Raw genomic sequence first — 27,007 nt, forward strand, 5'->3', positions numbered from 1 at the left:
GGTGTGAGAGGTGGGCGGGGTGTGTGTGAGACCAGCACTACAACTCCCAACAAGTCAAGTCAAGTCAAGTCAGAGAATTTATATAGCGCACTACCTACCCATAGGGTCTCAAGGCGCTTAGAAAGGGGAGGAGGATTATTTGTCAAATATCCATGTTTTAAGTTGTTTTCTGAATGCTAGGTGGTTCTGGGTGAGGCGAAGGTAGGCGGGGAGTGAGTTCCATGTTTTAGCAGCCAGGTATGAGAAGGATCTGCCTCCCATGGTGGTCCTGTTGATGCGAGGTACAGTGGCGAGGGCTTGGTTGGAAGAACGTAGTTGGCGGGAGGGGGTGTAGAAGGACAGTCGGGAGTTGAGGCATTCTGGTCCGATGTCGTAGAGTGATTTGTGTGCGTGAGTTAGCAGTCGGAAAGTGATTCTCTTATTGACGGGTAGCCAGTGGAGGTCTTTCAGGTGACAGGAGATGTGTTCGTTGCGCGGGATGTCTAATATGATCCTGGCTGAGGCGTTTTGGATTCGTTGGAGTTTCTTCTGTAGTTTAGCGGTAGTACCTGCGTAGAGGGTGTTTCCGTAGTCCAGTCGGCTCGTGACTAATGCATGGGTGACTGTTTTTCTTGTTTCGGTGGGGATCCAGCGAAATGTTTTTCTGAGCATGCGACGAATGTTGAAGCAGGATGAGGATACGGCGCTGATTTGTCTGTTCATTGAGAGTGAAGAATCCAGGATAACGCCAAGGTTCCGTGCGTGGTCTGTCGGGATGGGTGCTTTTCCAAGGGCTTCCGGCCACCAGGAGTCGTCCCATGCAGAGGGGGATGTACCTAAGATGAGGACTTCTGTTTTGTCTGAGTTCAGTTTCAGACGGCTTTGTTTCATCCAATCGGCAACTTCTTTCATTCCTTCGTGTAGGTTAGTTTTGGCGGTGCTGGGGTCATTGGTGAGAGAAAGGATAAGTTGAGTGTCATCCGCGTAAGAGATGATGTTGAGGTTGTGTTGGCGGGCGATGGTCGCGAGGGGGCTCATGTAAACGTTGAAGAGGGTGGGGCTGAGTGAGGATCCTTGAGGTACGCCACAGATGACTTCAGTGGCCTCGGACTTGAATGGTGGGAGGCGGACTCTCTGGGTTCTTCCGGAGAGGAATGAGGTGATCCATTCAAGTGCTTTTCCTTGTATTCCGATGTTATTGAGGCGTTGTAACAGGGTGCTGTGGCAGACTGTGTCGAATGCTGCCGAGAGGTCGAGGAGGATGAGGGCGACTGTGTCTCCATTGTCCAATAGAGTTCGAATGTCGTCTGTTGCTGCGATGAGGGCGGTCTCAGTGCTGTGTTTTGCTCGGAAGCCAGATTGTGAGGAGTCGAGGGATTTGTTGGCTTCGAGGAAAGCGGCGAGCTGGTTGTTGACAGCTTTCTCGATGACTTTGGCCGGGAATGGGAGGAGCGAAATGGGGCGGTAGTTTTTGAGTTCGGTGGGGTCCGCTGTGGGTTTTTTCAGAAGGGCGGTGAGTTCAGCGTGTTTCCAATTTTCCGGGAAGGTGGCGGAGTTGAAGGAGCAGTTGATGACGTCTCGGAGGTGCGGTGCTATGACGGAGTCTGCTTTGTTGAAGATGTGATGAGGACAAGGGTCTGTGGGGGAACCTGAGTGGATGGAATTCCTCAGGCGGATGGTGTCCTCAGTGGAGATTGGGTTCCAGTCGTTGAGGGTGTTCACGGGGGGAGAATGTTCAGCAAATGGTTGGGTTGGTTGGTTTCCGGGTTCGTTGTTGAAGCTGTTGTGGATGTCTGCAATCTTTTTGTGGAAGAATGAGGCTAGGGAGTCGCAGAGGGCTTGAGAGGGGGTGATGTCGTTGGAGTTGGCCGGGGGGTTGGAAAATTCTTTGACGATGTTGAAAAGTTCCTTGCTGTTGTGGGCGTTGTTGTCGAGTCGGTCCTTGAATGCTGTTTTCTTGGCCTTTCGGATTAGTTGGTGGTGAGTGCGGGTGGCGTTTTTGAAGGCGTCCTTGGTGCTAGTGTTATGTTATGTTATGTTATTAGTTCATTTTTATAGCGCACGGCTACTCAAAAGAGTGTCCCGGCGCTTTTATTGGAGAAGGCAAAGAGGCTGCAACACAATAACATAACACCAAAAGAAAGACTAAAAGAGCAGTAAGCCAGGAATTCAAGAGAGAACGGCTACTGAGTAAAAAGCCACGTTTTAAGGCCTTTCCTAAAAACCAGCAAGCTAGTGGCTCCCCGCAGGGCCAGCGGCAAAGAGTTCCATAGCTGAGATGCCAGCAATCCAAAAGAGCGCCCACCAAGGCGCGCTTTCTTTACCCGAGGGACGACAGCAAGGTGCAGGGATTCCGACCTCAGAGATCTGGTCGGATGATAAAAGACCAGTCTCTTTTGAAGGTACTTAGCTCCCCCCTTGTGAAGAGCTTTATAGACCAAGGTCAGAGCCTTAAAGGCAATCCTCTTGCGGATGGGCAACCAATGTAACGTTACCAGCAGGCCCGAGGCACTAGAGCGCCTACTAAGGCCGAAGATTGCCCTAGCCGCGGCGTTCTGCACCACTTGAAGGCGCTGCAGCAAGTACTCTGGAAGGCCCAGGTAGAGAATGTTGGAATAATCCAACCTGGACCCAATCAGAGCCTGAACTGTCAGCGTCCTATGTTCCACGGATAACAGAGGAAGAAACCTCCGCAGCATCCTAAGGATGCCAAAGCACATGCCCGACACCCCTAGGATCTGAGATTTCAAGGTTAACCTGTTATCCAGCTTCACCCCTAGATTCTTTGCAACCTGAGAGGAACAGGATGGAGGGAACATATCCCGTGGCCACCAAGTCTGCCAGACGGGTTCGATGTCACACCCAAAGAACAGTACTTCGGACTTGTCGGAATTGCACTTGAGGCTGTTTAGATGGAACCAATGGAAAACAGCCCCAAGGCAATCCCGAATACTCTCCCCATCAAAGTCGCCTCCTCTCGTACACGAGAAGAGGAGCTGGGTGTCATCCGCATAGGATACGATCTGGGCACCATGCGACTCCACCAGTGCCGCCAACGGGGTCATAATGATGTTAAAGAGGGTCGGGCTCAAAACAGAGCCCTGAGGGACCCCAACTCCCAGAGGCGGCATCACGGCGGAATCAGGCGGGGCCCAGATCGTCTGCCGGCGGCCGGCAAGAAAGGAAGAAAACCAGTCGAACACCGTCCCCCGTATGCCTATCTCGCGGAGTCTTGCGAGAAGACCATCATGGGGAACGGTGTCGAAAGCCGCCGACAGGTCTAACATCACCAGCATGACTTTGCCCCCAGAGTCCAGAACCCCTTTAATGGTTTCCGAAACCTCCAGGAGCGCAGTCTCCGTGCTAAGATGGGGACGAAAGCCTGATTGGGTGGCGTGCAAGATCTCATTAGATTCCAGAAAATTGGAAAGCACGCCTTGAACGTGCTTTTCCAGAATCTTCGTGAGGGCCGGCAGCAGGGAGATGGGCCTATAATTAACTGGGGCCTTCGGGTCTAGGCCAGATTTTTTAAGCAAGGGTATCACCATCGCCTGCTTCCAGGTTTGCGGGACCACACCTAGCCTCAGTGAAAGATTCAAAAGCGGATTAGCCAACGGGTTGATCACCTCCGCGACTTTCGCTAGAAATTTAGCCGGGCATGGGTCAAGGGGAGAACCCGATTTTAATTTGCCCATTAAAGCCAGGGAGTCCGGAGCAGAGATTGGAGGAAACACACTCAACGTCACCCTAGGCCCAGCCTGTGGCAGTGTGTTGATGTCACATTCAGTTTGGCCCACAGGCATTGGTACTAGGAATGACTCCTGGATGCGTTGGATCTTGCTCGTAAAGAAATCAGCAAGATCCGCAGCCCAGGTACCAGATGGTTTTTGGTCCGAGGTGTTCGACCAAGGTGAGGTAAATTCTCTCACGATGGAGAATATCTCCTTGCAAGAATTGGAAGCAGCATCAATTCTCCTGGCTAGATACGCTTTTTTTTCCAGGCGAATGTCCCGGTGATAAGCCTTGACCACCGTTTTATAGGTCAGCTTGGCAACAGTGTCATATTGTGCCCGCCAAGCTCTTTCGGCTACCTTGCACTGCTGCCGCGTAGCCGACAGTGCAGCGGTAAACCAAGGCGCGGAGACCCGTTTCGGTGTCGGGCGAGATGTTACTTCCGGGGCAAGATCGTTTAGCCTGTCCAAAAACCAGTCCTGAATGGTCTGCAAATCCCTGTCTAAATCGCCTGAAAAGAGGCAAGGATGGGCCACAACTGCTTGCGCCAGCATCTCTGGGGTTACTCGATGGAATGCCCTGTGGACACGACCCTGTTGATGTGCCTGGGAAGGCACTGACTTACCTATGCCCTTGATCACAAATTTGGCAAGGAAGTGGTCTGACCAAAGGACAGGAGTAACCTCTATGCCCTCAAGAGGGACAGACGAGAAAACTTGGTCAAGGGTGTGCCCCTTCTCATGCGTAGGCTCCCGAAGGTAAGGGATAAGTCCCAAAGGGGTTAGCGCCTCAGAGAGTTTAGTGGCAGCCGGATCGGATGGATCATCCAACCGAAAGTTGAGATCGCCAGCCACGATAAAATGTTCAGCTTTCAGGGCCAACTCAATCAGCACCAAATCCAGATCTTCAAAGAAGGTGCCGGGTGCACCAGGTGGCCTGTATATAAGCAGTCCCTTAAAAGATTGATGGGGCGATAGAGTGATAGAAAAGGCTAGGGTCTCGGAGCCTCGGATGTCAATAGCTGGCAGGATCGCACAAGGCGTTCCTTTCCGGACCACTAACGCCACTCCACCTCCCCTTCCCTTGGCTCTATCCTTTCTGAAGATGTTATAATCAGACGGGATTGCCATAGCGACGTCAGGATTAGAAGAGTCAGTCCACCATGTCTCAGTAAGCATGAGGCATAGTGGCTTCTCTGTGTCGAGAAGCTCATAGATATCCTGCGCATGTTTGCATGCTGACCTGGTGTTTAATAGCATGCATCCGAAGCCCCTCCTAAAGGTGTCATTGCTCGGCCGTAAGGTGAGCAAGCGGGTCGGGTACCAGCCACAACCCGGGCAACGGGATTTCCCATGATATCGACCGGGAAAAACAGTGCGACAGCCAGAAACATGAGGATGGAAAATGCGAAGTTCGCCAGAAGAATAGCGCAAAACGGGGGTCCCAGGGGGACACATCCCTGATGGTAGAGTCCCACCCGCCGCTCCGCCCGCCTCCGGGACGCTGACGGGCGCAGACGGGCAGGACTCTGGCGAGACTCAGGCGTAGCGAAGGCGCGACCGCTACGTCAGAAGCGAGCATTAAATAGGCGATTGGCGGAACAAGCGCTAGCGCGCTAACCCCCAGCAGGAAGGAACCAGCCTTCCCAAGATGGCGCCGTCACGAAATGGTCACGTGACTCGAGGAACCCGGGAGCCCGGACCCGCTAAGTAGCGGTGCTTTGCTTTGTTTTATAATGCTGTGAGGGCCAGGGTGGGTCGCAGCAATGACGCAGATAAAATCAGGGCCAAAGAACACAAGTAAACATAAATACAAAAAAGGTTGTTATTTTAAAAATGCGAGCGCGAGCCACAGCGCAGCGCAGTAAATTGCTCTATGCAGAACGCGGTGGTCACCTTCTCCAGGCTGACCCCGCGTGGAAGCTCACCTTAAATAGGCGATTGGCGGAACAAGCGCTAGCGCGCTAACCCCCAGCAGGAAGGAACCAGCCTTCCCAAGATGGCGCCGTCACGAAATGGTCACGTGACTCGAGGAACCCGGGAGCCCGGACCCGCTAAGTAGCGGTGCTTTGCTTTGTTTTATAATGCTGTGAGGGCCAGGGTGGATCGCAGCAATGACGCAGATAAAATCAGGGCCAAAGAACACAAGTAAACATAAATACAAAAAAGGTTGTTATTTTAAAAATGCGAGCGCGAGCCACAGCGCAGCGCAGTGGATGGGTCTTTTTTCCAGGCCTTTTCAAGGGAGCGGCAGAGTTTCTTGGACTTCTTAAGATCATCGTTGAACCATGAGGCCTTCTTGCTGCCAGGTTTGCTTTGGCGTTTTTTCAGTGGTGCTAGGGTGTCGGCGGTGTTGGATAGCCATAGGGTGAGGTTGGCGGCGGCTTGGTTTGGGTTGGAAGAGTGGGCTGGTGTGTTTAGGAGGAGCGATGCGGAGATCTGGTCGGTGGTGATCTTGTTCCAATTTCTTTGCAGAGTTGGTTGGAGGTGGTTGGTGGGTTTTGGCTTGTTGTAGGTGAAGTGAACGCAGCTGTGGTCAGTCCAGAGGAGGTCCGTGGTGTCCCCCAACAGGCCCCCATGTCCACAGGGAGGGTGGTGGGGTGTGGGGTGTGTGTGAGAGGTGGGTGGGGGGGGTGTGAGAGGTGGGTGGGGTGTGTGTGAGACCAGCACTACAACTCCCAACAGGGCCCCATGTCCACAGGGAGGGTGGTGGAGGGTGGGGTGTGTGTGAGACCAGCACTACAACTCCCAACAGGCCCCCATGTCTACAGGGAGGGTGGTGGGGTGTGGGGTGTGTGTGAGAGGTGGGTGGGGGGTGTGTGAGAGGTGGGTGGGGTGTGTGTGAGACCAGCACTACAACTCCCAACAGGGCCCCATGTCCACAGGGAGGGTGGTGGAGGGTGGGGTGTGTGTGAGACCAGCACTACAACTCCCAACAGGCCCCCATGTCCACAGGGAGGGTGGTGGAGGGTGGGGTGTGTGAGAGACCAGCACTACAACTCCCAACAGGGCCCCATGTCCACAGGGAGGGTGGTGGAGGGTGGGGTGTGTGTGAGACCAGCACTACAACTCCCAACAGGCCCCCATGTCCACAGGGAGGGTGGTGGAGGGTGGGGTGTGTGAGAGACCAGCACTACAACTCCCAACAGGGCCCCATGTCCACAGGGAGAGTGGTGGAGGGTGGGGTGTGTGTGAGACCAGCACTACAACTCCCAACAGGCCCCCATGTCCACAGGGAGGGTGGTGGGGTGTGGGGTGTGTGTGAGAGTTGGGTGGGGGGGTGTGAGAGGTGGGTGGTGTGTGTGTGAGACCAGCACTACAACTCCCAACAGGGCCCCATGTCCACAGGGAGGGTGGTGGAGGGTGGGGTGTGTGTGAGACCAGCACTACAACTCCCAACAGGCCCCCATGTCCACAGGTAGGGTGGTGGGGTGTGGGGTGTGTGTGAGAGGTGGGTGGGGTGTGTGTGAGAGGTGGGTGGGGTGTGTGTGAGACCAGCACTACAACTCCCAACTGGCCCCCATGTCCACAGGGAGGGTGGTGGGGTGTGGGGTGTGTGTGAGATGTGGGTGGGGGGTGTGAGAGGTGGGCGGGGTGTGTGTGAGACCAGCACTACAACTCCCAACAGGCCCCCATGTCCACAGGGAGGGTGGTGGGGTGTGGGGTGTGTGTGAGAGGTGGGTGGGGGTGTGTGAGAGGTGGGTGGGGTGTGTGTGAGACCAGCACTACAACTCCCAACAGGGCCCCATGTCCACAGGGAGGGTGGTGGAGGGTGGGGTGTGTGTGAGACCAGCACTACAACTCCCAACAGGCCCCCATGTCCACAGGGAGGGTGGTGGGGTGTGGGGTGTGTGTGAGAGGTGGGTGGGGGGTGTGTGAGAGGTGGGTGGGGTGTGTGTGAGACCAGCACTACAACTCCCAACAGGGCCCCATGTCCACAGGGAGGGTGGTGGAGGGTGGGGTGTGTGTGAGACCAGCACTACAACTCCCAACAGGCCCCCATGTCCACAGGGAGGGTGGTGGGGTGTGGGGTGTGTGTGAGAGGTGGGTGGGGGGTGTGTGAGAGGTGGGTGGGGTGTGTGTGAGACCAGCACTACAACTCCCAACAGGGCCCCATGTCCACAGGGAGGGTAGTGGAGGGTGGGGTGTGTGTGAGACCAGCACTACAACTCCCAACAGGCCCCCATGTCCACAGGGAGGGTGGTGGAGGGTGGGGTGTGTGAGAGACCAGCACTACAACTCCCAACAGGGCCCCATGTCCACAGGGAGGGTGGTGGAGGGTGGGGTGTGTGTGAGACCAGCACTACAACTCCCAACAGGCCCCCATGTCCACAGGGAGGGTGGTGGAGGGTGGGGTGTGTGAGAGACCAGCACTACAACTCCCAACAGGGCCCCATGTCCACAGGGAGGGTGGTGGAGGGTGGGGTGTGTGTGAGACCAGCACTACAACTTCCAACAGGCCCCCATGTCCACAGGGAGGGTGGTGGGGTGTTGGGTGTGTGTGAGAGTTGGGTGGGGGGGGTGTGAGAGGTGGGTGGGGTGTGTGTGAGACCAGCACTACAACTCCCAACAGGGCCCCATGTCCACAGGGAGGGTGGTGAAGGGTGGGGTGTGTGTGAGACCAGCACTACAACTCCCAACAGGCCCCCATGTCCACAGGGAGGGTGGTGGGGTGTGGGGTGTGTGTGAGAGGTGGGTGGGGTGTGTGTGAGAGGTGGGTGGGGTGTGTGTGAGACCAGCACTACAACTCCCAACAGGCCCCCATGTCCACAGGGAGGGTGGTGGAGGGTGGGGTGTGTGTGAGAGGTCACTGAAAAGTAATGTATGCCAATCAAAACATATCATGTCCAAAGTATTGATCATCAAAACTTTACCCCCACAGGTGATCGTAATTTGACTGGTGGAACCAGCAACCCGCCACCACATTCTCCTCACTCACATCCAGGACTCTCTGGGGACGATGCCACAGCCAGCTCCGGTGCAGAGGAGGAAGCGGGTCAAAGCACACTGCCAGGGCCATCTGGCACACGGGAAACCCCTGCCTCCACAACCGTGACCTGTGTCACTCCTGCAACACCTGCCACAGTGAGCTGTAGAACCACCACGACCACCTCCACCACCACCATTACCACCACTCCTGCCTGTGCCACCCTGCCTGACCCACCGCTAGACGCAGGGCCATCAACATCCCAGGCAAGCAGGGAGAGTGGACGGGAAAGGAGAGAGCCAAGGCAACATCCCCCAAGCAGGAGTACCTCACACCGGCGAGCTGGGGAAGGACACCCACCCCATCCTGCCGCTGAGACACTGGAAGCCCTAGCCAGAGTCCAGGCTTCCTATGAGCGTGGGCAGAGACATGCTGATCGTGCACACCAGGACATGGTTGATAACACCAATGTGTTGCGGGCCATTGACTGCCGCTTTGGCCAATTAGTGGACCTCGTGGCCCAGCACACAGCACTGTGGAGGGTATGGTTAGAATGCAACACCCCCCCCTCAACCAAGTGTCCAGCCGCCACGGTCAGCAACACCACCGCCACCTGTGCCCCTGGAGACGGATGTGGCCCCTCAGCAACCTGGGCCACAAGTTGACTCTGCACCGCCTCCAAGACGGAGGGGCCGTCCCAGGCTGGATGGAGGGGAGAGCACAGGGGATGCTCCATCTACACGCTCGAAGAGGGGCCGTCAATGACTCTAACACTGCCTGAGGCTGCCATCCACCCGCAAACTATCCTGTCCCACCACGCCAAGTATTGGCACTGGTCTGCTGGACTATCCGCACATCACGCAATGTGGTGTCAGCACGGACATTTCATCTACCATGACCTTCAACTCACACTCCCCCACCCAACACTTACTTGTATATATCCACCAGCACCAATGCACAACCTGTAAATAAATTTCACTTACACACTCAATGATGTGTTTGACTCCATGTTTATTCACATGATTGTCTCAGAAACAGACCTGACCAGGTGCAGGGAACCATGTCGTACAGAATCCTGCCGCTGTGGGAGTGACCTAGGGAAAATCAGAGACCACAAACACACGTCAGGTAAGTGATTCACAACCATCACAACACACATCAGTGTAAAATTCCACAAATCACACCCATCACAAAATCAGTGGATGAGAGGACACACATCATGGAGACTTGCATGTCCAGAGAAATAAACACACACACATGCAAACATAACATACCTGAACAGGCAGCTGATGAACACCACATCCACACACCACCAGCAAACATACAAAACGCATAGTCAACCGGCACATGAGGTAGTCACTCACATTCAAGGGAAATAGCGATCAATGAGCTGACGCCTCTGGTCCACACCTTCCTCCTCAGCACTATCCTCATCAGTCGACATGGGTGGGATGGGAGGCCGAGGAACTTCTTGGTCTTCAGGGTCCAAGATCAGTTCAATGTTATTGCGCACTGCCAGGTTGTGGAGCATGCAGCAGGCAATCACGATCCTGCATACTTTGCCTGGTGAGTAAGGCAGGGCCCCTCCGGTCTTATCCAGGCACCGAAACCTGGACTTTAGCTGTCCAAAAGTACGTTCCACCACTCTACGTGTCCTTCCATGGGCATCATTGTAGCGCATTTCACCCGCTGTAGTAGGATTACGTATGGGACTGAGGAGCCAGGGCCTGTTTGGGTACGCCGAGTCGCCTATGTAGGGGGATGACAGACACAAATATCACAACCAGAATTGGTGGGTACCCCATGCCACACAGAAATCACAAATGTCCCCACAGCATACTCACCAACAAGCCACGCGTGTCCTGGACTCAGATTTGCCATCAGTTGGGGGACAATGCTGCTCCGCATGATGTGGGAGTCATGTGCGGAGCCTGGGAATCTTGCACACACATGGGAGATGATGTTGTCGGCCAGGCACACCACCTGCACGTTCAGCGAATGAAAGTGCTTCCTATTCCTATATACCGGCTCACGTGCCCGAGGTGGAATCAGAGCGATATGTGTGCCATCAATGGAACCCACTACGTGTGGTATCTGGCCCAGTGCATAGAAGCCTGCCTTGACTGCTGCCAACTCTGCCGGCCGTGGGAAATGGATGTAGTCATCCTTGTACAGCATCATGGCTTTTAGTACATCCCTAAGTACCATGCTGAACATTGACTGTGACATCCCGCCGGCATGTCCAACTGTGTACTGAAAGGTGCCAGCAGCAAAAAAGTGTAGTGCCGCCATCACCTTAGCTGTGGGTGTAATGGAACCAGGATACGTCCTTCGTGGCTGCAGATGAGGAGACAATTGGGCTACAAGCTCCATCAATCTACGTCGATCTAGCCGGAATTTCCTGATCACCTCCTCGTCAACCATATCCTCCAGCACAGTGTATGGGCGATGGACATTTGGAGCCCTCCTGTGTGGGAGTAGACGTGATATAAGTCAACTTACAAACAACGCATGGCTGTGCAACTCCATCACATATAAGCCAACACTAGCAAGAAGATAAATGTTGTGGACAATAGTCATATGTGTGACATGTCAGAAAGTGACGACAATACGGAGTGCCCTATGAACAATGTGCTGCCACTAGCAACATGAAGTGCGTCAACTTGTACAATGCAACGTTGTCTCATGTCAACATTACTGCCAAGAAGACATGTTAGGACCCAGTTTTGTAGAAGCCACATCACAGACACACATGCACATGCAAACACAACACAAAAATGCTACACACACTCCATGTCATCATGCACCAATGACAACACAGACAATGGTGAGCATCTGCTCATTACATGCATGGTCAAACTGGCAACACACATACGCATACACAGAATGCACGTGGACCCCCACCATTGTTATTAGCACACATTAACTACACACTGACTACAGAATCAGAATCTGGCGGGACAGGCCTGATGTACTGTGTAGATGTGAAGTATTTGAAACGTGTGTAGGGAATTACAAGACGTCAACACGTCGACATGCACATGTGTAGCACATTGTGTGCACATCAATGGGCATAGTATGAACACACAGGATATAGTGCATGACATATGCAGTCTTGACACCACGGTCATAACCCTCATAACGCAAGAGCGGACTATACAGCACGGTGTAGCGATCAAAATAATAACAACATAGGCGCCGCCATGGCGGTGCACAGCTTCCGCGATTTCTTAATGGGCATACGCGCCCCGCGTTCCCTCTTCCCATTGGCTGCCTGTGCACGGACCGTCTCGGTCACACATCGTCAACCGCATGTGCAAGCTTCCGTGACGGATGCTTCTCTTGCTACAATGTTCAATCAGTGGCACCACCATGGCGGTGCATGCCTTCCGCGGGGGAGGTGCACGCATACACATCCTTCTGATGATGTCAATGGAGATGTCAGTTCATGACCCCCCTTACAGTCACGTTGCATCATCCACCGTACACCGTCCGTGCCCGGCCCGATCACCCACCGCCGTGCCAGGCCTGGTCACCCACCGCCGTGTCAGGCCTGGTCACCCACCGCCGTGCCAGGCCCAGTCACCCACCGACGGGCCAGGCCCGGTCACCCACCGCCATGCAAGGCCCGGTCATCCACCGCCGGGCCGGGTCAGTCACCCACCGCCGGGCCAGGCCCGGTCACCCACTGCCGTGCCAGGACCGGTCATCCACCGCAGGGCCGGGCCGGTCACCCACCGCCGGGCCAAGCCCGGTCACCCACCGCCGTGCCAGGCCCGGTCATTCACCGCAGGGCCGGGCCAGTCACCCACCGCCGTGGCCAGCCCGGTCATCCACTGCCGGCCCTGCCCGGCGGTGGGTGACCAGGCCAGGGCCGGCAGTGGGTGACCAGCCCACCCCGGTGGTGGATGACCGGGCCTGGCACGGCGGTGGGTGACCGGCCCGGCCCGGTGGTGGATGACCGGCCCTGGCACGGCAGTGGGTGACCGGGCCTGGCCCGGCGGTGAGTGACCGGCCCGGCACAGCGGTGGATGACCGGGCCTGGCACGGCGGTGGGTGACCGGCCCGGCCCTGCGGTGGATGACCGGGCCTGGCACGGCGGTGGGTGACCGGCCCGGCCCGGCGGTGGATGACCGGCCCTGGCACAGTGATGGGCGACCGGGCCTGGCCCGGCGGTGGGTGACCGGCCCGGCCCGGCGGTGGATGACCGTCCCTGGCACGGCGGTGGGTGACCGGGCCTGGCCCGGCGGTGGGTGACCGGCCCGGCCCGGCGGTGGATGACCGGTCCTGGCACGGCGGTGGGTGACCGGCCCGGCCCTGCGGTGGATGACCGGGCCTGGCACGGCGGTGGATGACCGGGCCTGGCACGGCAGTGTGTGATCGGCCTGGCCCGGTGGTGGGTGACCGGGCCGGGCACGGACGGTGTACGTTGGATGATGCAACGTGACTGTAAGGGGGGTCATGAACTGACATCTCCATTGACATCATCAGAAGGATGTGTATGCCTGCACTTCCCCCGCGGAAGGCGTGCACCGCCATGGTGGCGCCACTGATTGAACATTGGTGCAAATGATGCAACCGTCGCGGAAGTGCGCACTTGCGGTTGCCGATGTGTGTCCGTGACGGCACGTGCACAGGCAGCCAATGGGAAGGGGTCACGCGGGGCGCGTATGCGCCATCGACAATGGCGGAAACAGTGCACCGTCACACCAGGGCCTGTCATTGGGCCTTTTCTAATGAGGCATCCAGGGGGAACCAATAGCTGGCCACGTGTGCCACTAACATGGGCTCTGGTCCCTATATATGTGTAACTTTGAGAAGCACACATTCACTGCTTCGATCCAGTGCTGCCTGTGACCATCACCTCGACCTGCTGCTGCTGAGCTGACCTATGGCTGCTGCCTGTGACCATCACCTCGACCTGCTGCTGCTGAGCTGACCTACGGCTGCTGCCTGTGACCATCACCTCGACCTGCTGCTGCTGAGCTGACCTACGGCTGTTGCCTGTGACCATCACCTCGACCTGCTGCTGCTGCTGAGCTGACCTACGGCTGCTGCCTGTGACCATCACCTTGACCTGCTGCTGCTGAGCTGACCTACGGCTGCTGCTGTTATGCCACAGTCCAGGACCTTGCCATGGAGGGAGTACGAGAGAGCCGGTCGCGTCCCTTCACCGCAGCGGAGCTGGATGTCCTTGTGGACAGTGTGCTCAGCCACTACCAATGGCTCTACGGTGCACCCGGACAGGTGGTAAGTACAGTGGTGTACATGTTGTTGGTCATGAGGTGTTCAGTGGCTCCTGTCTTCTGCAGGCCTGCCGGTGTGCTCTGGGACATCTACATGTGTAGTGCTGAGCATGGCTGCATGTTGATTCGTGTTAATGCGATGTTTGTGCATGTCATACTGTCCACTTACGTTACCCTCTTGTCTCCCATCATGGCAGGTAAAGCTGCACGTTCGCAAGGCCGTGTGGAGGACGATAGCACGTGATGTACGGGCAGTGGAGGGGTCACTCCTTCGTTGTTGTATTGGGGTTCAATAGACGACACACACACTGCCACAAGCGCTGGGACGACATCTCCAGGCTTAGCAAGAATGTGGCGGAGATGACACTGGGGATGATTCCAAGATCTACACGTCTGGCCCGCCGCACCATGACCCCTCTTATGCACCGTATCATTGCTGTGACGCATCCTGACCTGTCCGCCCAGCTGAGTGGGAAACCACTGCAAAGTAGCGGTAAGCAGATTGTATGTGTATGTTACTTGGGGCTGCAATGCATGTATTGCTGCTCGGACACAGTAGTGGCTTCCGTGGTGCGTATGTTTAGCTGAAATACCATGCTGGTGCCATTAGCGGAGTAGGCGTTGGCATCCATGTCCGCCAGGTGGACAGCCCACTTGCTTGGTAGTTGAGGGTTCCAGGACATGCAGTTGAGGTCTGTGGTCACATGGCATGACATGTGTGCAGATAGTAGGGGTGGGACGTGTGCAGGATGTGTGCCACATGTAGAATGTATGTAATTGAATCCTAGATCTGTTGTCCTTCAGTACGTGTGTGTGGCACTTACTCACACTGCGTTTCTCTCTATTTCAGCTTTGGCAGAGGGCACTGACCCGCAGACGACTGAGATGAGTGGTGGCAATGCTTCCGAATCAGAGGTCGCACACACGCAGACTGACACTGAAGACGGCAGCCCCGGAGAGGGGGACAGGACCGTCCCTGAGGACTCGCATATTGGAAACACCATCGCCCTCATCCTCAGAAAGTGTTGGTGAGTCCGCACTGTTGGCACAGACAGGGAGTGGGCAATCGACACCTTCAGTCGGGACACAGCACACAGGGCCCACACTGCCACCCACTGCAACATGTACTGCTCGTGCTCGCCAGAGGAGGGGTAGCAGAGTTGCCTTCGGTGCAGGAACCGCCGCCCCTGCCCCAGTGACACAAAGTGCACTTTGTGCAGAGGCTGTTGATCTGCTGCGACAGCTGTGTGAATGCATTTCAAGACCACGATAGGAAGTTGGGGCAGGTGGTGGCATTCATGGAGGGGATGCATGGCGATGTTGCTGGTCTCCACAGAACAGTTCAGTCATTGGCAAACACTGTGTCGTCAGCCATTGTACAGTCGCATAGACAGGGTGCTACTTCTGTACCACCATCCACACCACTTGATGTTACAGGGGAGAGTGAGTCTTCAGACCAGGCCTCTTATTCTGGTCATTACACTAGGAGCAGCCACAGGCAGCAAGGCAGGGCATGGAGGGCACAGACACCATCCCCTAAGCCTGTGATCTCTTTATCCGAAGACGACGTGTCCAACACTGAAGTTGACAGACAGGATCATGGAGGGGTGTGTATGGAAATGGATTCACATGCTACACAGCCATCCCCCACCAACGTGACTCCCAAGCTAAGGCCACCTCCCATGAGCAGGGACACTCCCAGAGACAAGGACAGTAACAAGGAAAGGCCACCTCCCAAGAGCAGCGACACTCCCAGGGACAAGGACAGTAACAAGGAAAGGCCACCTCCCAAGAGCAGGGACACTCCCAGGGACAAGGACAGTAACAAGGAAAGGCCACCTCCCAAGAGTAGGGACACTCCCAGGGACAAGGACAGTACCAAGGAAAGGCCACCTCCCAAGAGCAGGGACACTCCCAGGGGAAAGGACAGTAACAAGGAAAGGCCACCTCCCAAGAGCAGGGACACTCCCAAGGACAAGGACAGTAACAAGGAAAGGCCACCTCCCAAGAGCAGGGACACTCCCAAGGACAAGGACAGTAACAAGGAAAGGCCACCTCAAAAGAGCAGGGACACTCCCAGGGACAAGGACAGTACCAAGGAAAGGCCACCTCCCAAGAGCAGGGACACTCCCAAGGACAAGGTCAGTACCAAGGTGAGGGCACCTCCCAAGAGCAGGGTAGCTTCAAAGGACAAGGACAGTACCAAGGTGAGGGCACCTCCCAAGAGCAGGGTAGCTTCAAAGGAGAGGGACACTACAATGGACATGTCTGCACCCAGGGTCAGGGCACAGGAAAGGGATCTGGGCCATTCCAGGGACAGGACACCTCCAACGTCCAAGGCACATCCCATGGCCAAGGGTTCTCCCATGGACACGAGCACCATCAATTACAGGCATATTTCACCCCTGGCTGCACTGAGGATGATGTTTAAGGAACGTACAACACATGTATCAGCGGTCGAGTCACCCCATACCTCTACTCCCATCCACGGCCCGCTAAAGCAGAGTAAGGAGTACACTGTTGTTGCATCCCCCATTACACATGATGCAGAGGGCAGAAGGCAGGCCCATATCAAACGAAAGGCAGGGTCCAGCACGCCCCCAGAGAGCAGTCCACCACAAGCACATGCTACACCTTTGATGTCTGGTGAAGCCACTCCACTTACCAGTCCAGGCATGTCCGGGGTACCCCAACGTTTCACAAAGAAACGGAGACACACACCAGTGAGACCTGAACACCCCAATGTCGCTCCAGTACAGCTGTCCCCAGCTCCCAGAGCCACCCTGCCTCCTGGCCCCTACAGCCCTGTGGCTCACCATTTCAGTGGTCCTAGTGGCTCAGCTGCTGTTCACTCACATGTGTCAGGTGCAGGCATGGTATTTGTTGGTCAGTGTACAGGGACATGTCCGCAAGTGTGTCTGGTTCTAGGGCTCATGTGTCAGTGAGTAGATCGGTGGCTGTGTCTCACACTCCTGTTTCTGGTGCTGGCGGTGTGTCTGGGTCATTGGCACATGTGTCAGTCACCACAGCTGTGGCTGTGTCTCACACTCCTGTTTCTAATGCTGGCGGTGTGTCTGGGTCTATGGCACATGTGTCAGTCAGTAGATCGGTGGCTGTGTCTCACACTCCTGTTGCTGGTGCTGGCGGTGTGTCTGGGTCTATGGCACATGTGTCAGTCAGTAGATCGGTGGCTGTGTCTCACATCCCTGTTGCTGGTGCTGGCGGTGTGTCCGAGGCGAGTTGTTCAAGCAGTCCACCAGATTCTGTGGTGTGAGGTCTAGTTGCCATCAGTCACATGTCATGTAAGTTTGTGTGTAGATTGACGAATGTAACCACCTATGTTTTGTTAATCTCCTTGTGACGGGTCGCTTGACACACGTTCTTGGCTAGCCAATGCTGTACATGCTCTGTTGGGCACAATGCCCTGTTGTTGTTCTGATACTGCATTCTGCCCTCTCACATGCTGCCAATGATGTACCTGCTCTGTTGGGCACAATGCCCTGTTGCTGTTCAGATACTGCATTCTGCCCTCTCACATGCTGCCAATGATGTACCTGCTGTGTTGGCCACAATGCCCTGTTGCTGTTCTGATACTGCATTCTGCCCTCTCACGTGCTGCCAATGATGTACCTGCTCTGTTGGGCACAATGCCCTGTTGCTGTTCTGATACTGCATTCTGCCCTCTCACGTGCTGCCTCTGATGGACCTGTCCAGTGCAATGGACTGTTGATGCACTTAGCCCCTCTCACGTGCTGCCTCTGATGGACCTGTCCAGTGCAATGGACTGTTGATGCACTTAGCTCCTCTCACGTGCTGCCTCTGATGGACCTGTCCAGTGCAATGGACTGTTGATGCACTTAGCCCCTCTCACGTGCTGCCTCTGATGGACCTGTCCAGTGCAATGGACTGTTGGTGCACTTATCCCTTCTCACGTGCTGCCTCTGATGGACCTGTCCAGTGCAATGGACTGTTGATGCACTTAGCCCCTCTCACGTGCTGCCTCTGATGGACCTGTCCAGTGCAATGGACTGTTGATGCACTTAGCCCCTCTCACGTGCTGCATCTGATGGACCTGTCCGGTGCAATGGACTGTTGATGCACTTAGCCCCTCTCACGTGCTGCCTCTGATTGACCTGTCCAGTGCAATGGACTGTTGATGCACTTAGCCCCTCTCACGTGCTGCCTCTGATGGACCTGTCCAGTGCAATGGACTGTTGATGCACTTAGCCCCTCTCATTTACTGCCTCTGATGTACCTGCTGTGCTGGCCACAATGCCCTGTTGCTGTTCTGATACTGCTTTCTGCCCTCTCACATGCTGCCAATGATGTACCTGCTCTGTTGGGCACAATGCCCTGTTGCTGTTCTGATACTGCTTTCTGCCCTCTCATTTACTGCCTCTGATGTACCTGCTCTGTTGGGCACAATGCCCTGTTGCTGTTCTGATACTCCATTCTGCCTTCTCACATGCTGCCAATGATGTACCTGCTCTGTTGGGCACAATGCCCTGTTGCTGTTCTGATACTGCATTCTGCCCTCTCACATGCTGCCAATGATGTACCTGCTCTGTTGGGCACAATGCCCTGTTGCTGTTCTGATACTGCATTCTGCCCTCTCACATGCTGCCAATGATGTACCTGCTCTGTTGGGCACAATACCCTGTTGCTGTTCTGATACTGCATTCTGCCCTCTCACATGCTGCCAATGATGTACCTGCTCTGTTGGGCACAATGCCCTGTTGCTGTTCTGATACTGCATTCTGCCCTCTCACATGCTGCCAATGATGTACCTGCTCTGTTGGGCACAATGCCCTGTTGCTGTTCTGATACTGCATTCTGCCCTCTCACATGCTGCCAATGATGTACCTGCTCTGTTGGGCACAATGCCCTGTTGCTGTTCTGATACTGCATTCTGCCCTCTCACATGCTGCCAATGATGTACCTGCTCTGTTGGGCACAATGCCCTGTTGCTGTTCTGATACTGCATTCTGCCCTCTCACATGCTGCCAATGATGTACCTGCTCTGTTGGGCACAATGCCCTGTTGCTTTTCAAACAATAGATGAATGGTATGCAGGTATTGTGGAATTGGCCATGTATAGTATATAATTGATAGAATGGTTTAGGGCATATGCTAAAAGTGCCATCCATCATCCATGTTTGACTATCTGTTAATGTTTTTAGGTTGGTGTTTGTTGCAAACATTATTATCCTTTTATCTTTGTTGTTGTTGTTGTAGAAGATAAAAGGTTCATCATTATGAGTTATGGTAAGCTCAGGTGGAATTATGACCTCTTCAAAAGTTTTAGGTGTTGCTATTGTTGGTCTACTTGATTTTTTGGTTCTAGCAATAGTTCTTTTTATAGCAGCTATAGTTGGTAATTGACCTCTTACCTCTCTAGGTACTCTAGGTATTAATTCCTTAAGTATTACACTAGTTGGTAAGTCAGAGGTTTTGCTTAATTCCTTAATATTGTCTAGAGTAGATCTAACCTCTATTTCAGAGATGTTAGGTGGATGGTTATGTTCAGTAGTATTAATCACACTTGTTTCTCTGGTTGTTGCACGACCATAGCATTTGTTAGAATAATACTTAGTACATTTCCAGTTAACTTTAAGGTCTTTTTGTTTTTCCTGAGTATAAGTATACCCCATATAGCATAACAAAAATTTCCCTTTCTGAGATGAGATAAATCTTGCATCTTCTGTCATTGTTGGTTTCTTAAATCTAGAAAAGGTGTATAAAATATTATTAGAAATAGTCATTTTATTAGAAGAGAAAAAAAATAAGTATGTAACATTTGTGGGTAATTACCTATTCAAAAGTAGTAGATTTTCAAAGGAGATCTTTTTGTTGATTGATGCTTTAATAGATTGTAGTGGTCTGTGGAAAGAAAAATTAAGCATATTTTAGTGAATGTGTATATGTGTATTTTTATAACACATTTCCTAAGGTACTATGTTTTATTATGAAAATGTTTGCAACATTTAATGTGATGTATATATCATTTAAAAAAAATCTGTTTTAAATATACAAACAGTTAAATATTAACATTGTGAGTGTTTAAAAGACAAATATTAGTACTTGGGCATGTTTTCTATGCTTACCTCGTTTTAATTTTTAGTTGTTGATGGTAGAATGTTTGTTGTTATGTTGCAGCTTTAATTAGTAAAGGTATCTGTGGAAAAAAGTTAAGGTATGATGAATCTTTAGTTTAGTTTTTATAATAGAAGTAACATTTTTTAAACACGCATTTCACATTTTAAGTCTTTGAAAACTGTGTTTAATAAAAAAACAATTATTATACCTTTAAGTAGGAATTTATGAGTTAGTTATAACATTTTCACTATTGATTTAGCATTTATTTAGTGTTTAAAGAGGAAATTTAATAAACTTACTTTTGAACTTTGTTGTTGTACTTTTCTAGAAAATGTTCATCTGTTTGTTAACCTTGAATCTGTTTAGGAAATATGTAGAGATAGATAGAAAAGCAGTTTTAGATATTTACAATGAACTGCAGGTTGCAAATAGTGTAACATTTTATACAGAAACATAACATTACTTACTTTTAGTTGATTTGTAGTATATTCGTATGAGGACAATATTTAGGGTAGTAGAAATAAGTGCAGTTTTCCTTGAAGCTGAATAATTTCTGCTGGTTTTTGAGTCTTAATTGTAGCTCTTTATATAGGGTATGTTTAATTAGTGTTAGTTTGTGATTGGTTAGAAACCTAGAAAACAGTTCCTATTGGTTAGTTTGAATTTTTTTCATTTTAATACTTTAATTTGCTGAATGTGAAATGTTTATTCAGAGAGTTTGTGTATTAGTAAGTATTTTAAATATAATATAATTAAATAGTATAGCTTTAAAACATTTATAATATAAAAAAATGTGTATATATAACAAAAGTACTTTTTAATTGTTACCATAGATTTAGTAATTTTTTCATATTTTTTTAGAGAGATATATTTATTTAATAGTGTTTATTATGTAAATACCTAGTTATATGGGTATAATGTTAATTTATTTAATATGTATAATGTTTTTAGAAACTATAAGAATAATTTAGAAAAGTCGATATTTAGGTAATGTCGATATTATTGATGTCTATATTTTGGTAATTGATGTTTTTGTATTGTGGTATATATATTATTGAAATCCCGGGCCAAAGCCCAATTTGGTCAAAACCGCAAATAAATAAGCCCATTCAACCCGATCGAATGCCATGGTGGCATCCAGAGACACCAAGACCGCCGGTTCCAGTATCTTAGGGGAGCCGCCCAGAATCCCATGAAGTCTCCGCAGGTTCGGGGCTGTATTAGAGGTGGCATGAAGCCAGATTGATCACGGTGTGTAAGGGTCGCGATGACTTTGACCAACCTAGTGGCGAGCACCTTCGCCAATATTTTGGGCTCCACATTAAGAAGAGAGATGGGTGGGTACGAGGAAGGGGACATCTTGGCCATCCCGGCTTTATGAATGGCTTCTATGTTTGCCACCCGTTGATCATATGGGATTGCCCTGAGTTTCTGCTGTCCAGAAACATGGCACGGATATGCGGAGCGATTTTATGGGCATTTAGTTTATATAGTTCTATAGGCAATCCATTAGGACCAGTCACCTTCCCAGATTTTATGCTCCTAATTGCTTGCGCAATCTCATCATCCGTAATAGATGAGTCTAAGTATTCCCTGTTTTCCTCTGAGAGACTCGGAGTGGCTATATCTCTTATCATGTCACTATTTTCGATCTCTGTGAAACTATTTGCTGAGGCCTATATATCTTTATAGTACTCGGAGAAGGCATCTGCCACCGTTTGCGGGTCCGTGATGTTATCGGGTCCCGACCCCTCCAGCTCAGGCATCAGACGAGAGGCGCGCTCTCCACGCTCCAACCAAATCAACTTACCAGCCTTATCCTCGAGTTCATACACCCGGCTCTCCACGTCATTATTATGTGAAATTGCCCTTTCTCTAGAGAGGCCTTTGTATTCGTCCTACTTCAGTTTCAACAAGTGCGCGTCTCCCTGATCTGCCCTATCAGCCACTCTCTTCTCCAAGTCGACGACTTCCGCCTCGACTCTGATCACATCTGCCTGGTGCGCCTTCTTTTTCCCTGTAATCAAGGAGAGGACCGCGCCTCTCAGTACCACTTTATATGCCCCCCTTAGGGTCTGTGCTGAATCGACTGTGCCCAAATTCTCCAGAAAATAATATTCCGAGATTTGGCATACCTCTCTCTTTGTGGCTGGGTCCTTCAGGTGCCATGCATTAATCGGGGCAAGTCTGCCGATCGCCGACTGCCCAATATCGACTTGTAACCACATCGGGGAATGGTCCGAAACACATCTCCCCAGGAATCTTGCCTCTCTGATCGTATGCGCCATGACTGCTGGAACCAGTATGTAGTCTAATCTGGACATACTATTGTGTGCAGCGGATACATACGTGAAGCATCTCTGAGTCGGGTTGTGTACTCTCCAACTATCTACCAATCCCAGTGATTCGAGAAAGTCAGGGAGCCATCTCTGTGAAGTCGCATGCGGACACGGCGGGAATCTATCCACCCCCCAATCCAGCACGGCATTGAAATTTCCCCCCAGTACCAGAAAACCAAGGGGCAAGGTCAGAAAGATAGCACTCAGATCTTTAAATGTGTCGGACTGAAGTCCAGGTGGCACATATATAGACAAAAAGGTGACCGTCTTACCCCCTAACTGACCCGAAATACCAACATATCTGCCTCTCTGGTCAGACCATGTAGCTCGTAGATCAAATGGGAAGGAGGTTTTAAGAAGGATACCAACCCCTCTAGACCCGGATGTAAATCCAGCATGTGCAACTAATTTATATCCCCCTCTATGGAGAGCCATACATCGATTCCCAAAAAGATGTGTCTCTTGTAACAAAGCAACCTCCAGGGCGTGTCTTCTAATCAGTTGAGAAGTGTGGCTCAATGGTTAGAGCAGGCAGACCTCAATGCAGAGCTTTGGCCAGGGACCAGGGTTCGATTCCCGCCTCAGCGGGTCTCAGGCTCATTAATTCCCCTGACCCGATATTCTCGCCTCAGTGCCTATTCTGATCATGGGTCCCACGCTGCAACTCTGGGCAATAGCTTGCTTAGTCCCCACAACGCGAGGGATGCCTGGTCTGCACCATGGGGGTGCCCAGGAGTGGACACTTCACAGGGAAAGCCAGGAAGGATTCCCTTGCGGTATTCGTACAAGCGCCGGGAAACCCACTGCGGGTAGCTGTGCGCTATACAAGTACAAAAACATTTACATTTACATTTACATTCACCATCCCTCTTTTGATCCTATCGCCCAGCCCAATAACATTCCAACTCAACACCTTCATCCCCGATCCCTGACTAGTACGAGACATTCACCCACACCACTGATATCAAAATACAATAGTGTCACCTGATGCAAAGAAAAAAGGTGTGAACAAAAAAATAACTTAAACAAAAAACAACAACTCACCATTCTGAACCCCCGACCCCCCACCCTGCACCCCTGCATGTAGCTAACGCTCATCCCCAACTAGCAGTGTGCCTGTCGCCCCCAACCTAATCTACAAGTAACTAAAGGTAGAAAACAGAGGAGGCCATCCGGCAGACTCGCCACACCTTCCCCCCGACCCATCATAGTCACCCCTATACTTTCCAATTCACCAAGATAACTTGCAAGAGTCAGCTAGTCAGGGGATCCAATTACGTGCCCCTTTCATACCTACAGCCCCTTACTACAAATGTTAGCCCCCTTACATCCCCATAGTTACAATGTCATTGTTTATCCGCCTCTGCTTGATCTTGATTCTCGGAGCCAGGCACTTGGGCATTATCCAACCAGTCCGCTGCCACATCAGGATTGTCAAAGAACCCGGCCTTCCTGTTGAGATCCTCCCGAAGGCGGGCTGGAAACATCATGGCGTATTTTATACCCTTGTCTATCAGTTTCTTTTTACCCGCCCAAAAGCCCTGCCGTTGCTTTTGTACCGTTTGGGTGAAGTTAGGGAAGAATGAGAGTGTATGGAGTTTTTTGTGGTAAAACTCAATATTGAAATATTTTGATTATCTCCTCACAACTGGTGAGCCCTTGGACATCACCAAAATAAGTTTCAGTTTACTCCACTTTCGGGCTCACGGATATGGGGCTGAGCATCGTTGGTTCATTCTATCTCCTTGCAAGCTGTGGCCTGGGGTAGGACATGAGCAACTTGTTGCATAGTCTTGTTTCTTTTAACATGGACAGCCACAGCTCTCTTGAAAACAGGGTTCAGCACTCATTCAGGGTTTACAAATATACACACTCTGGCTTTCACTCACTCGGCTAACACACAATACAAATTGAATTGTCTTTAGGTACTAATAACTTGCAGCGCAAGCTCACTCATCATCTTTAGAAAAGGGCAAAAAACTTGGCTACTTCAGAACTAGATGTTCCTTTCTGGGCTAACCGCAGTCCTAGCGCCAAGACTCCTCCGGGTATTCGTGCGCTCAATACATTTTATTAACATTAACATTGTTAGCGAATTAAATAATTACTGAAGGGTTTCATTATGCATTTCCTTTTACAGAGCTTTGGGTACAAGCATTAAAATGTCATAAAAGATAAGAGAAGAGAATATGTTTACGGACATTGTGGGATTCTTGCAAGAAATTAGGATAGAACAAGCTTTTAAAAAAACGAAATGTTGGAAACAGTTTACTGATTTCTTTTAACTCTGGGATTTACTTACTTTTTTAACTGTCCTGGTCCACACACTCGCACCTAAAATTGAAATATTTCATTCGCTGTTTTAGCAAGAAGCCCGTGCTGTCATAAATCCCCGGTTGCCATCTTGAGTGAGGAGCTTGCTCTTCGGCGCCATTTGGGGTCGCGCGCTAGTGCTGAGCCACGCATTGGCGCTTGTAGGCCTATTTAAACTGCCAAATGCAAGTGCGAATGGTGCACGCGCAGCCTGCGCGCCTACGGTGCGCCGGAGGCAGGCTAGAGGCAAGCCCATCTACGCCCGTCCACGCACCGGCCGTGCCAAGTGCCAGTTATGCTGCCCGATTCAATCTAGATCAAGGTAGGATAACTTACTCTAGGGAGAGCTTGCTAAGTATTGGTAAGAGGAAGGGGGGAGGGGAGTTCAAACATTCAGTAATTTTGAGGAACGATAAGAGTACTTTAAATTGCGGGCTGCTGAACTGTAGATTCTTGATAAAACATCACACAGAGATCTCCAGTTTGGTGGAGGACCTGGATTTAGATGTTTTGTTCCTTACAGAGACCTGGACTCGCACAGATTATTTGGTAGAACTGGGCCTTGCCTGCCCGGAAAGGCTTTAAAAATGTTTACAAACCTAGAGTGGTGGGGAGAGGAGGAGGAGTTGGGGTGATATACAAGGAAATATGGGATTTTTCACCCTTAGAGATAGAGATGGTGACAGGGATAGAAATATTGGGCTTTTCACTGCAGGAGACGAAGGGGAGGTTGGTCACGGGCATGTCTGTTATAGACCGCCTGGTTCAGACACTCAGTATCAAGTACTTTTTGATACTATCACTGACCTCTCCCTAGCTCATTCCCGAATAATTATATTAGGGGATTTTAACTTGTGCGATAATGGGACTCTAGGCAATCACCTGAGAGAGCTGAGCCAAACGTGTGAGAACTGTAATCTCTGCCAGTGGGTACAAAAGCCGCCACATCAGGGAGGACATGTGTTGGATCTGTTATTTACAAACCTGACGGATACCAAGATAATGGACATACTGCCCCAAAGCTGGTCGGATCATTCTTTAGTGCACTTTCACAATTTCTCGACCAGAGATTAGCAATAACTGTCGGACTACTTACCGACAGGGAAGAGAGTGGGCTAAGCTAATTAAAAATAAGATTTACTTGATACCACCGAATCAAAATCTGTTTGCTACTCTAGCTCCGTCGAGAAAAATTATCAGGAATACTGTCATTTTATAGGTAGTTCCCTGAATAATTTAGTCCCAATTAAGAGACTTAAAAACTTTAAGGAAGCCTCTGCTTCATGGTTTAGTGAGGAATTGAAATCATTACGACTTAGCTGTAAGAAGGTGGAGAGAACATGGATGAGGAATTATGCAGATACAGATAGAAAGGAACTAAAATTAGTTCAGGCCTGCTATAAGGAAGGCATAGCTAAGGCCAAAGCAGATTTCTTCGCCAATTCTATTCTGCATGCCTCGAACCGTACCAAAGCACTTTTTAGTATTGTGAAAAATCTCTCACATCCAACCTGTACAAGTAACAAGGTGGTCGCTTCACAGAAACTCTGTGATACGATTGCCGCACATTTTGAAGAAAAAATCTGTAAAATCGTGGGTGAGTTAGGCCCTAATAATAATAACAACTGGGATGACCAGATTGGAAGATCAGGAGAAGAACCTATAGCCGTCACCGGTTTGGAAAACTTTCAGCTCCATCTGAGGACCGGTTTAATGAGTTGGCTCATAGCATCACCTCAGGCTACCCCCGGGATCCCCTACCTCATAGAATTTGGAAAACATCTGGAAAGGAGACCTTCCCTTGGTTGCGCCTAATCTGCATCCAATCCTTAGCAGAGGGAGTGGTCCCGGAAATATGGAAGAAGGTGGTAATCACTCCTTTGCTTAAGAAACCTTCCCTTGATCCCCTGGTCTCAGACAACTTTAAACCTATATCCCTCCTACCTTACCCGGTTAAAAATTCTGGAGAAAATAGTCAGCAAAACCTTCTCTGGATATTTTGAGGATAACCTCCTACTAGACAAGGATTAATTTGGCTTACGCCCGGGCCACAGTACTGAGACTGCCTTGGTCACCGTTATGGATAATATTCGGATGCGAGCAGACAAGGGAGAATCATCTGTCCTAGTATTACTTAATATGTCGGCCGGTAAACAACGTTTACCGCAAATTTTTCTACCCGCAGGGAATCACAACGCGGTCGTTACGACTGCGTTGTGATTCCGCATACCATTACTCCGCAAGTCAGAACAACGACTTGCGGAGGGGGGGAGGGAAGGTGTTGGATTTAAAATCCAACACCTTCCCTAGTGTCCGCACTGACTGGAGTTAGAAGAGTAAATTATACTATTCCAACATCCAGCGCCCTCCCTCCGC

This window comes from Lissotriton helveticus, chromosome 9 (genome assembly GCF_964261635.1).
Source record: "Lissotriton helveticus chromosome 9, aLisHel1.1, whole genome shotgun sequence".
Taxonomy (NCBI): Eukaryota; Metazoa; Chordata; class Amphibia; order Caudata; family Salamandridae; genus Lissotriton; species Lissotriton helveticus.